The sequence below is a fragment of the Lolium perenne genome, chromosome 3 (genome assembly GCF_019359855.2).
Source record: "Lolium perenne isolate Kyuss_39 chromosome 3, Kyuss_2.0, whole genome shotgun sequence".
Taxonomy (NCBI): domain Eukaryota; kingdom Viridiplantae; phylum Streptophyta; class Magnoliopsida; order Poales; family Poaceae; genus Lolium; species Lolium perenne.
Window position 1 is genome coordinate 299,643,521 of NC_067246.2, and position 12,228 is coordinate 299,655,748.

Consider the following 12,228-nt stretch of genomic DNA (forward strand, 5'->3'; position numbering starts at 1 on the left):
GTCATCATCGCCAACTTCAGATAACAATGAATCTCTTCGAGTCTTAGTGCAGAATTGCCAAGCTGAGAAGCTGAAGCTGAAGGAGATCTGTAAGAAGCGCGGGAGGAGTTCATCACCACCATCGCCGCAGGAGTAATTCATCATCGGTATTGGCATCCCCTTGGTTTGTTCCAAGCTTGGGGGAGTGCCGCGGTATCACATCATCACTACCTTTTACTTTTATTGTCAAGTAGTGTCATATCATGAGTAGGGAAATTATCATATAAAATTGGGTTGCAGTTTGGAAGTATCTCTCCTTTAGTTGGTTGTCTATGTATCCCTTGGTGTGAGTTATCGTTATGGAATATTAATGAGAAGTCTTATCATTTACATATTGCACATCTTATTCTAGTTTGCAATCTCTATCATATGATTTACCTTGTTGTTAGTATTGGTATCACTTTGGGAGCATTGAATAAATCTATTTGGTTTTGGTAAACTTAGCATTGGTCAATAGCAACAACACTTTGAGGTTTAAGTAGAAAAGAGAAATACATGTAGATGTTTCATTGTCTTTCTTTCTTGTTAGCTCATAGCTTTTTATTCTGAAGTTAAAATTGTTTGTGCTTACAAGGAAGATGCATGATTGTTTCTATCACATGTATATTTGTTTGTTTCCCTCGACTCTTATGCTTGCTAATTAACCTTGCTAGCCAAAGACCTGTACTGAGAGGGAATACTTCTCGTGCATCCAAACCTTAGCCCAAACCTATGCCATTTGTGTCCACCATACCTACCTACTACATGGTATTCTCTGCCATTCCAAGTAAATACTTCATGTGCTACCTTTAAACAATTCAAAACTTAGTATCTCTTATTTGTGTCAATGTTTTATAGCTCATGAGGAAGTATGTGGTGTTTTATCTTTCAATCTTGTTGGGCAACTTTCACCAATGGACTAGTGGCTTCATCCGCTTATCCAATAATTTTGCAAAAAGAGCTGGCAATGGGATTCCCAGTCCCAAATTAATTAAACTAAATAGACACTCCTCCATGGTATGTGATTGATGGACGGCACCCGAAGGATTCGGTTAGCCATGGATTGTGTAAGCAAAGGTTGGGGGGAGTGTCATCATCATAATAAAACTAAAATAAAAAGGCACTCCTTCATGGTATGAGATTGTTGGCAGGCACCCGAGGATTCGGTTAGCCATGGTTTGTGAAAGAAAGGTTGGAAGGAGTGCCACACAAAATAAAAATAAAATGGGAGCCGCTCTTTGAAGGTTTGTCTGGCAAGGGGGTTAGAGTACCCGCTACCAGTCGTTGACAACAACAAACACCTCTCAAAATGTTACTTTTATTCTGTTTGTATGATTGCAAATCTGAAAAAGCTCTAGCACATGATTTAATCCCTGCTTCCCCTCTGCGAAGGGCCTGTCTTTTACTTTATGTTGAGTCAAGAACCTATTTCCCTCCATCTCAAGCAAGCATTTGAGTAGTTGTGATCAAACCATTATATTGTGATTTGCTTCGTCATGTCTTTTATTCTTCCTTGTTTAGTACAAGTTTTATCTGAATGAATATAGCTTTGCAAGTTATCAATGATCATGAAGAGACCATTATGATTGAGTATGCAAGTTGTGCCTTATAAACTTTAACATGAGAGCGCTGCTCAATGAGATAAGTATAATCTGTTAATTGTTCTCTGACCAAGAACGAAGTTTGCCATCACCAATTATGATTTCTTATGCACCTTTATTTGTGATTACCTTATACTTGTTTCAAGTTGAGTTATAAGAGGAAGTTGTCCACTATAATGTCTTGTGCGAATGAATATGATGCTTCTTGTCCGTATTTTATTTATCGACTCTTCACTCCATAAACATGTGGTCCTGTTTATCGAGCTCAGTTTCGCTTGGGGACAAGCGAAGTCTAAGCTTGGGGGGAGTTGATACGTCCAATTTGCATCACTATTTTATATCATAATTTCCTGTTATTCATTGATATATTTCATATTGGGACACAATACTAATGTTATTTCATCTATTTTGAATGTTTCATCATTATTGGAGGATCAAGCACGGAGCCGTGGATTCTGCTGGAAAAAGCACCGTCAGAACGCAATATTTCGGAAGATCAACTGTGGAAGGAAATTATACCAAAAATCCTATTTTTCAAGATGACGAAGGAAGCCAGAAGGAGGAGCCAGGAGGACCCAGGGTGGGCCCACACCATAGGGCGGCGCGGCCCATGGCCTGGCCGCGCCACCATGTGGTGTGGGGGCCCCACAGCCCCTTTCGCCTCCTTTTCTTCGCGAAACCCTTCGTCCCGAAAACCTAAGCCACAGAGGGTACCTCGCGAAGAGTTACAGCCGCCTCTGCGGGGCGGAGAACACCAGAGAGAAAAGAGCTCTCCGGCGGGCAGGAATCCGCCGGGGAAATTCCCTCCGGGAGGGGGAAATCGACGCCATCGTCACCGTCATCAAGCTGGACATCATCTCCATCACCATCATCATCATCTCCACCATCATCACCGCCGTCTCCACCGCTGGACACCGTCACCGCCGTAGCAATTTGGGTTTGATCTTGATTGTTTGATAGGGGAAACTCTCCCGGTATCGATCTCTACTTGTTGTTGATGCTATTGAGTGAAACCATTGAACCAAGTTTATGTTCAGATTGTTATTCATCATCATATCACCTCTGATCATGTTCCATATGATGTCTCGTGAGTAGTTCGTTTAGTTCTTGAGGACATGGGTGAAGTCTAAATGTTAGTAGTGAATTATGGTTGAGTAATATTCAATGGTATGATATTTAAGTTGTGGTGTTATTCTTCTAGTGGTGTCATGTGAACGTCGACTACATGACACTTCACCATTTATGGGCCTAGGGGAATGCATCTTGTATTCGTTTGCCAATTGCGGGGTTGCCGGAGTGACAGAAACCTAAACCCCCGTTGGTATATCGATGCAGGAGGGATCGCAGGATCTCAGAGTTTAAGGCTGTGGTTAGATTTATTCTTAATTACTTTCTTGTAGTTGCGGATGCTTGCAAGGGGTATAATCACAAGTATGTATTAGTCCTAGGAAGGGCGGTACATTAGCATAGGTTCACCCACACAACACTTATCATAACAATGAAGATTATTTAGCCGTATGTAGCGAAAGCATTAGACTAAAATCCCGTGTGTCCTCGAGAACGTTTGGTCATTATAAGTAAACAAACCGGCTTGTCCTTTGTGCTAAAAAGGATTGGGCCACTCGCTGCAATTGTTACTCTCGCACTTTACTTACTCGTACTTTATTCAACTGTTACATCAAAAACCCCTGAATACTTGTCTGTGAGCATTTACAGTGAATCCTTCATCGAAACTGCTTGTCAACACCTTCTACTCCTCGTTGGGATCGACATTCTTACTTATCGAAAATACTACGATACACCCCCTATACTTGTGGGTCATCAAGACTATTTTCTGTCGCCGTTCTTTGGGGAGTGAAGCGCTATTGGTAAGTGGAATTGGTAAGGAAAACCTTTACCGTTTGTGCTGATTTTATTTCTCGCTTTCTTGCTATAAGTCATTATGGAGAGATCTTCTCTTCAATTTTTATTTGGGAAATCTACTACTACTGCAACGGTAGTGGATGAGGCGCCAGGTGAGGAAGTGATACCATATAAAATACCTATGAAAATCATTGAACGTGTTATGGATAACCGCTATGAAGGGGATGGAACTGTCCACCCTGGAGATCATTTATTGTTCTTACATGAATTATGCGGTTTATTCAAGTGTGCAGGTATTGCTATGGATGAAGTGAGGAAGAAACTATTCTCTTTATCGCTGTCCGGTAAAGCGGCGCATTGGTATAAATTATCGGATAATGGGGACTCTCTTGAATGGAATGATATTGTGCCCCGGTTTTATTCTAAGTTCTATCCTCCAAGTGAAATTCACAAGGATCGGAATCGCATATATAATTTTTGGCCTCATGATGGAGAGAGTATTGCCCAAGCTTGGGGAGATTGAAGTCTTTAATGCTCAAATGCCCCATTCATGACCTGCCTGGTACTGTTATTATTCATAATTTCTATGCAAGACTTTCTTTTCCAGACAAGCCCTTGCTGGATACTTCTTGTTGGATCATTTACACGCAACAAAGAAGAGTTTAAAAGGGACCTTCTTGATCGGATCCAAGAAAATACCTAAGGTTGGGAGAACGACAAGGACAGAGAATCGTATAATTTATGATTATAAATGCATCGAAGCTTTTATGGATACTGATAAATTTCGTAATATGAGTGCTACATATGGTCTTGATTCTCAAGTTGCTGCAAATCTTTATAAAGCTTTTGCCTCTCATTATGAATTGCCAAAGAAGAATTTTGATAAGTATCATGAACCGTATAAAGATAAAATTGATTCATCTATTAATAAATGCGTTGCAGTTGAAACTGCTGATCATGTTATTCCTGAAGCTTATATTGAAAAAACTCCTTTCCCTGCTAAAATGAAGGAGTACTGTTATAAATAGTGCGGTTCATAAAAGTGAAAAGAAACCTGTAGAACTCGAAGAACAAATAAAAGTTGAACCTGCTTTGTTGCAATAGTTAAAGATCTTGTGACCGAAAATGTGGAGGATGGTCATATTATTTTCTCAGAAGATGCTTCTAATATTGTTTCACATCCTAATAAACCCAAACAAGCTAGTGTTCCTATGCTATCTGTTAGAATTGGTGATCATTGCTATTATGGTTTATGTGATATTGGTGCAAGCGTTAGTGCTATTCCTTATGAGCTTTACACGGAGATTATGCACGAAATTGATTCTTGTGAACTTGAAGATATTGATGTGGTTATTCAGCTAGCTAATAGAGAAACTATTTCTCCAATTGGTATTGTTCGAGATGTGGAAGTTTTATGCGGTAAGATTAAATATCCTGTGACTTTTTGGTACTTGGTTCTGCTTGCTAGTGATTATTGTCCTATTATTTTTGGTAGACCTTTTCTAAATACTTGTGGAGCTATTATAGATTGCAAGAAAGAGAAAATTTTGACTAAATTTGCTGGTGAATCTTATGAGTTTAACTTCTCTAAATTTACCAAAACTCCTTATAAAGCTGATTTGCCTAGTGATGATTTTAAAATGGAACAGTGTGCATCTATTGTTCTTGTTCCTAACAATCCTTTGCAGCAACATTTGGAGGATAGCGAGAGTGAAGTTTTTAGGAAAGAAAGAGATGAGCTTGAGGAAATTTTTTCTTCGCCAACCTATTCTCAAGCATGATTTACCTGGAAGATTTGGGTACAACACCGCCACCAAAGGAAGATCCTGTTTTTGATTTAAAGCCTTTGCCTGATAATCTTAAATATGCTCATATTGATGATAAGAAAATATATCCTGTTATTATTAGTTCTAAGCTTTCAGAGATTGAGGAAGAAAGGTTATTGGAAATATTGAAGAAGCACCGAGGAGCTATTGGCTACACTCTTGATGATTTGAAAGGGATTTCTCCTTCTATTTGCCAACATGCTATTAATATGGAAGATGATGCAAAGCCTGTTGTTGAACATCAGCGTCGTCTAATTCCGAAGATGAAGGAAGTGGTAAGGAATGAGGTATTAAGACTTCTTGAAGCTGGTATTATATATCCTATTGCTGATAGTAGATGGGTTAGTCCTGTGCATTGCGTTTCCAAGAAAGGAGGAATGACTGTTGTGCCTAATGATAATGATGAGCTCATCCCTCAAAGAGTAGTTGTAGGGTATAGAATGTGCATTGATTTTCGAAAAGTTAATAAAGTTACTAAGAAAGATCATTATCCTTTACCATTTATTGATCAAATGCTAGAAAGATTGTCTAAAAATACTCATTTTTGTTTTCTTGATGGTTATTCTGGGTTTTCACAAATTGCTGTTAAAGCTAAAGATCAAGAGAAAACCACTTTCACTTGTCCCTATGGAACTTATGCTTACAGACGTATGCCTTTTGGTTTATGTAATGCTCCTGCTACTTTTCAAAGATGCATGTCTGCTATTTTTCATGGTTTTTGTGAGAGTATTGTAGAGGTATTCATGGATGATTTTTCCGTCTATGGGAATTCTTTTGATAGTTGCTTGCGAAACCTTGATAAAGTTTTGCAGAGATGTGAAGAAACTAACCTTGTTCTTAATTGGGAGAAATGCCACTTTATGGTTAATGAAGGAATTGTATTGGGACATAAAATTTCTGAGAGAGGTATTGAAGTTGATAGAGCTAAAGTTGAAGCAATTGAGAAGATGCCCTATCCTAGAGATGTTAAAGGTATTCATAGTGTTCTTGGTCATGCTGGGTTTTATAGGAGATTTATTAAAGATTTCTCCAAGATTTCAAAACCTCTTACTAATCTTCTTCAAAAAGATGTACCATTTGTTTTTGATGATAATTGTAAGGAAGCTTTTGAAACTCTAAAGAAAGCCTTAACAACTGCTCCTATAGTTGAACCTCCTGATTGGAATTTACCCTTTGAGATTATGTGTGATGCTAGTGATTTTCTTTGTAGGCGCTGTTCTTGGACAGCGAGTAGATAAAAAATTGAATGTTATTCATTATGCTAGCAAAACTCTTGATGCTGCTCAAAGAAATTATGCTACAACTGAAAAAGAATTATTAGCTGTAGTCTTTGCTTGTGATAAATTTAGATCTTATATTGTTGATTCAAAAGTTACTATTCATACTGATCATGCTGCAATTAGATACCTTATGACAAAGAAAGATGCTAAGCCGAGGCTTATTAGATGGGTACTTCTTTTGCAAGAATTTGATTTACATATTGTAGATAGGAAAGATGCTGATAATCCTGTTGCTGATAATTTGTCTAGATTGGAAAATATTGCTTATGATCCTGTTCCTGTTAATGATAGTTTTCCAAATGAACAATTGGCTGTAATAAAGGTGAGCTCGCGAGACAGTCCTTGGTATGCTGATTACGCTAACTTTATTGTTTCCAAGTACTTGCCTCCAACCTTTTCAGCTCAGCAAAGGAGGAAATTCTTTTATGACTTGAGGCATTATTTCTGGGATGACCCACACTTATATAAAGAAGGAGTGGATGGTATTATGCGAAGATGTGTTCCCGAATATGAACAACAAGAGATATTGAGTAAATGTCATGGTAGTGCTTATGGAGGACATCACGCCGGAGAAAGAACCGCGCAAAAGGTTCTACAATCAGGTTTTTATTGGCCAACTCTCTTCAAGGATGCGCGAAAGTTTATTTTATCTTGTGATGAATGCCAAAGGGTTGGTAATATCTCCAGACGTAATGAAATGCCTATGAATTATACTCTTGTTATTGAACCGTTTGATTGTTGGGGATTTGACTTCATGGGACCTTTTCCGTCTTCAGAAGGTAACACTCACATACTTGTTGCTGTTGATTATGTTACTAAATGGGTGGAAGCCATACCTACAAAAAGTGCTGATGGTGAGACCTCTTTAAGAATGCTTTTAGACATTATTTTTCCTAGATTTGGAGTGCCTAGATATATTATGACTGATGGAGGTTCTCATTTTATTCATGGAGGTTTTAGAAAAACTCTTGCTAAGTATGGTATTAATCATAGAATTGCTTCCGCTTATCATCCTCAAACTAGTGGTCAGGTGGAATTATCAAATAGAGAAATTAAATCTATTTTGGGAAAGACCGTTAATAAAACTAGAAAGAATTGGGCTAGTAAATTGAAGGATGCACTATGGGCTTATAGAACTGCTTATAAAAATCCCATGGGAATGGCACCTTATAAAATGGTTTATGGGAAAGCTTGTCATTTACCTTTAGAACTAGAGCACAAAGCTTATTGGGCTGTTAGAGAATTAAATAAAGATCCTAAACTTGCCGGTGATAAGAGGTTGTTGCAATTAAGTTCTCTAGATGAATGGAGAAATGAAGCTTATGAAAATGTAAACTCTTTAAAGAGAAAGTTAAAAAATGGCATGATAGAAGGATTATCAAAAGAGAATTTAATATTGGGGATAAAGTCCTATTGTATCGGTCTCGTCTCAGATTCTTTGCAGGGAAATTACTCTCGAAATGGGAAGGACCATATGTTGTCGAGGAGGTGTATCGTTCAGGAGCAATCAAAATTAGCTCTCTCCAAGGCAATGCTACGCAAGTGGTGAATGGACAAAGACTCAAGCATTATATCTCGGGTGATTCTTATAATGTTGATGTTGATATTATTCAAGTGGAAACACCGGAGGCTTTCATCAAAGGGCAAATTGACAGTCCCGCTTTAACTCGACTTTGAATAGGTAAAGATCGGTAATGAAAAGTACGCAATTTACTTTCCGAACAATATTTTTGTCGTTTTTGGAAAATATAAAATTACGAGTTCGAAACGGAGTGGAAAGGACGCACGAGGGGTGCCACCATAGGCGGCGCGGCCTGACACAGGCCCGCGCCGACCTATGGTCTGGCCGCCTCGTCGCCCCTTTCCGACTCTAGTTCGATCTCGGTACTTTCCGTTTGTCGTGAAAATTTTTGCTATATAATCCCCGGACCCCGGAGGTCCGTATATCGTTTTCTCGACGTGTTTTGTTTCGAGCTGCTTTCGCTGTGATCTGTTTCGGTCTAGAAGCACCATGGCCTCCAACAACGAGGGCAAGGGGCTTTCGGAGGAAGAAGTGAAGAAGGTGCCATCAAGACAAGAGCAGCAAGCCGGTGGGAGCAAGCAAATCTTGGTGGGATCTGTTGACACTCGACGTTCTTTTTCTCATAACCTGCAGGGACCCTTACCACCCGCTCTTAGCCTCGACTCCTTCCCTATGTTGGAAGAAGTTCTACGGACTACCGATGAGTTTTGTGATCAATATCGGGCTCTGAGAAGAGAAGTGGAGATACTCCAGGAGGAGAATTGCCGTCTCCGAAGAATGCTGGAATACCATTCGATTCGCATCACAAGGTCATCATCGCCAACTTCAGATAACAATGAATCTCTTCGAGTCTTAGTGCAGAATTGCCAAGCTGAGAAGCTGAAGCTGAAGGAGATCTGTAAGAAGCGCGGGAGGAGTTCATCACCACCATCGCCGCAGGAGTAATTCATCATCGGTATTGGCATCCCCTTGGTTTGTTCCAAGCTTGGGGGAGTGCCGCGGTATCACATCATCACTACCTTTTACTTTTATTGTCAAGTAGTGTCATATCATGAGTAGGGAAATTATCATATAAGATTGGGTTGCAGTTTGGAAGTATCTCTCCTTTAGTTGGTTGTCTATGTATCCCTTGGTGTGAGTTATCGTTATGGAATATTAATGAGAAGTCTTATCATTTACATATTGCACATCTTATTCTAGTTTGCAATCTCTATCATATGATTTACCTTGTTGTTAGTATTGGTATCACTTTGGGAGCATTGAATAAATCTATTTGGTTTTGGCAAACTTAGCATTGGTCAATAGCAACAACACTTTGAGGTTTAAGTAGAAAAGAGAAATACATGTAGATGTTTCATTGTCTTTCTTTCTTGTTAGCTCATAGTTTTTTATTCTGAAGTTAAAATTGTTTGTGCTTACAAGGAAGATGCATGATTGTTTCTATCACATGTATATTTGTTTGTTTCCCTCGACTCTTATGCTTGCTAATTAACCTTGCTAGCCAAAGACCTGTACTAAGAGGGAATACTTCTCGTGCATCCAAACCTTAGCCCAAACCTATGCCATTTGTGTCCACCATACCTACCTACTACATGGTATTCTCTGCCATTCCAAGTAAATACTTCATGTGCTACCTTTAAACAATTCAAAACTTAGTATCTCTTATTTGTGTCAATGTTTTATAGCTCATGAGGAAGTATGTGGTGTTTTATCTTTCAATCTTGTTGGGCAACTTTCACTAATGGACTAGTGGCTTCATCCGCTTATCCAATAATTTTGCAAAAAGAGCTGGCAATGGGATTCCCAGTCCCAAATTAATTAAACTAAATAGACACTCCTCCATGGTATGTGATTGATGGACGGCACCTGAAGGATTCGGTTAGCCATGGCTTGTGTAAGCAAAGGTTGGGGGGAGTGTCATCATCATAATAAAACTAAAATAAAAAGGCACTCCTTCATGGTATGAGATTGTTGGCAGGCACCCGAGGATTCGGTTAGCCATGGTTTGTGAAAGAAAGGTTGGAAGGAGTGCCACACAAAATAAAAATAAAATGGGAGCCGCTCTTTGAAGGTTTGTCTGGTAAGGGGGTTAGAGTACCCGCTACCAGTCGTTGACAACAACAAACACCTCTCAAAATGTTACTTTTATTCTCTTTGTATGATTGCAAAACTGAAAAAGCTCTAGCACATGATTTAATCCCTGCTTCCCTCTGCGAAGGGCCTGTCTTTTACTTTATGTTGAGTCAGTAAACCTATTTCCCTCCATCTCAAGCAAGCATTTGAGTAGTTGTGATCAAACCATTATATTGTGATTTGCTTCGTCATGTCTTTTATTCTTCCTTGTTTAGTACAAGTTTTATCTGAATGAATATAGCTTTGCAAGTTATCAATGATCATGAAGAGACCATTATGATTGAGTATGCAGGTTGTGCCTTATAAACTTTAACATGAGAGCGCTGCTCAATGAGATAAGTATAATCTGTTAATTGTTCTCTGACCAAGAACGAAGTTTGCCATCACCAATTATGATTTCTTATGCACCTTTATTTGTGATTACCTTATACTTGTTTCAAGTTGAGTTATACGAGGAAGTTGTCCACTATAATGTCTTGTGCGAATGAATATGATGCTTCTTGTCCGTATTTTATTTATCGACTCTTCACTCCATAAACATGTGGTCCTGTTTATCGAGCTCAGTTTCGCTTGGGGACAAGCGAAGTCTAAGCTTGGGGGGAGTTGATACGTCCAATTTGCATCACTATTTTATATCATAATTTGCTGTTATTCATTGATATATTTCATATTGGGACACAATACTTATGTTATTTCATCTATTTTGCATGTTTCATCATTATTGGAGGATCAAGCAGGAGCCGGGATTCTGTTTGGAAAAAGCACCGTCAGAACGCAATATTTCGGAAGATCAACTGTGGAAGGAAATTATACCAAAAATCCTATTTTTCAAGATGACGAAGGAAGCCAGAAGGAGGAGCCAGGAGGACCCAGGGTGGGCCCACACCATAGGGCGGCGCGGCCCATGGCCTGGCCACGCCACCATGTGGTGTGGGGGCCCCACAGCCCCTTTCGCCTCCTTTTCTTCGCGAAACCCTTCGTCCCGAAAACCTAAGCCACAAAGGATACCTCGCGAAGAGTTACAGCCGCCTCTGCGGGGCGGAGAACACCAGAGAGAAAAGAGCTCTCCGGCGGGCAGGAATCCGCCGGGGAAATTCCCTCCGGGAGGGGGAAATCGACGCCATCGTCACCGTCATCAAGCTGGACATCATCTCCATCACCATCATCATCATCTCCACCATCATCACCGCCGTCTCCACCGCTGGACACCGTCACCGCCGTAGCAATTTGGGTTTGATCTTGATTGTTTGATAGGGGAAACTCTCCCGGTATCGATCTCTACTTGTTGTTGATGCTATTGAGTGAAACCATTGAACCAAGTTTATGTTCAGATTTTTATTCATCATCATATCACCTCTGATCATGTTCCATATGATGTCTCGTGAGTAGTTCGTTTAGTTCTTGAGGACATGGGTGAAGTCTAAATGTTAGTAGTGAATTATGGTTGAGTAATATTCAATGGTATGATATTTAAGTTGTGGTGTTATTCTTCTAGTGGTGTCATGTGAACGTCGACTACATGACACTTCACCATTTATGGGCCTAGGAGAATGCATCTTGTATTCGTTTGCCAATTGCGGGGTTGCCGGAGTGACAGAAACCTAAACCCCCGTTGGTATATCGATGCAGGAGGGATCGCAGGATCTCGTAGTTTAAGGAATTTGTGGTTAGATTTATTCTTAATTACTTTCTTGTAGTTGCGGATGCTTGCAAGGGGTATAATCACAAGTATGTATTAGTCCTAGGAAGGGCGGTACATTAGCATAGGTTCACCCACACAACACTTATCATAACAATGAAGATTATTTAGCCGTATGTAGCGAAAGCATTAGACTAAAATCCCGTGTGTCCTCGAGAACGTTTGGTCATTATAAGTAAACAAACCGGCTTGTCCTTTGTGCTAAAAAGGATTGGGCCACTCGCTGCAATTGTTACTCTCGCACTTTACTTACTCGTACTTTATTCAACTGTTACATCAAAAACCC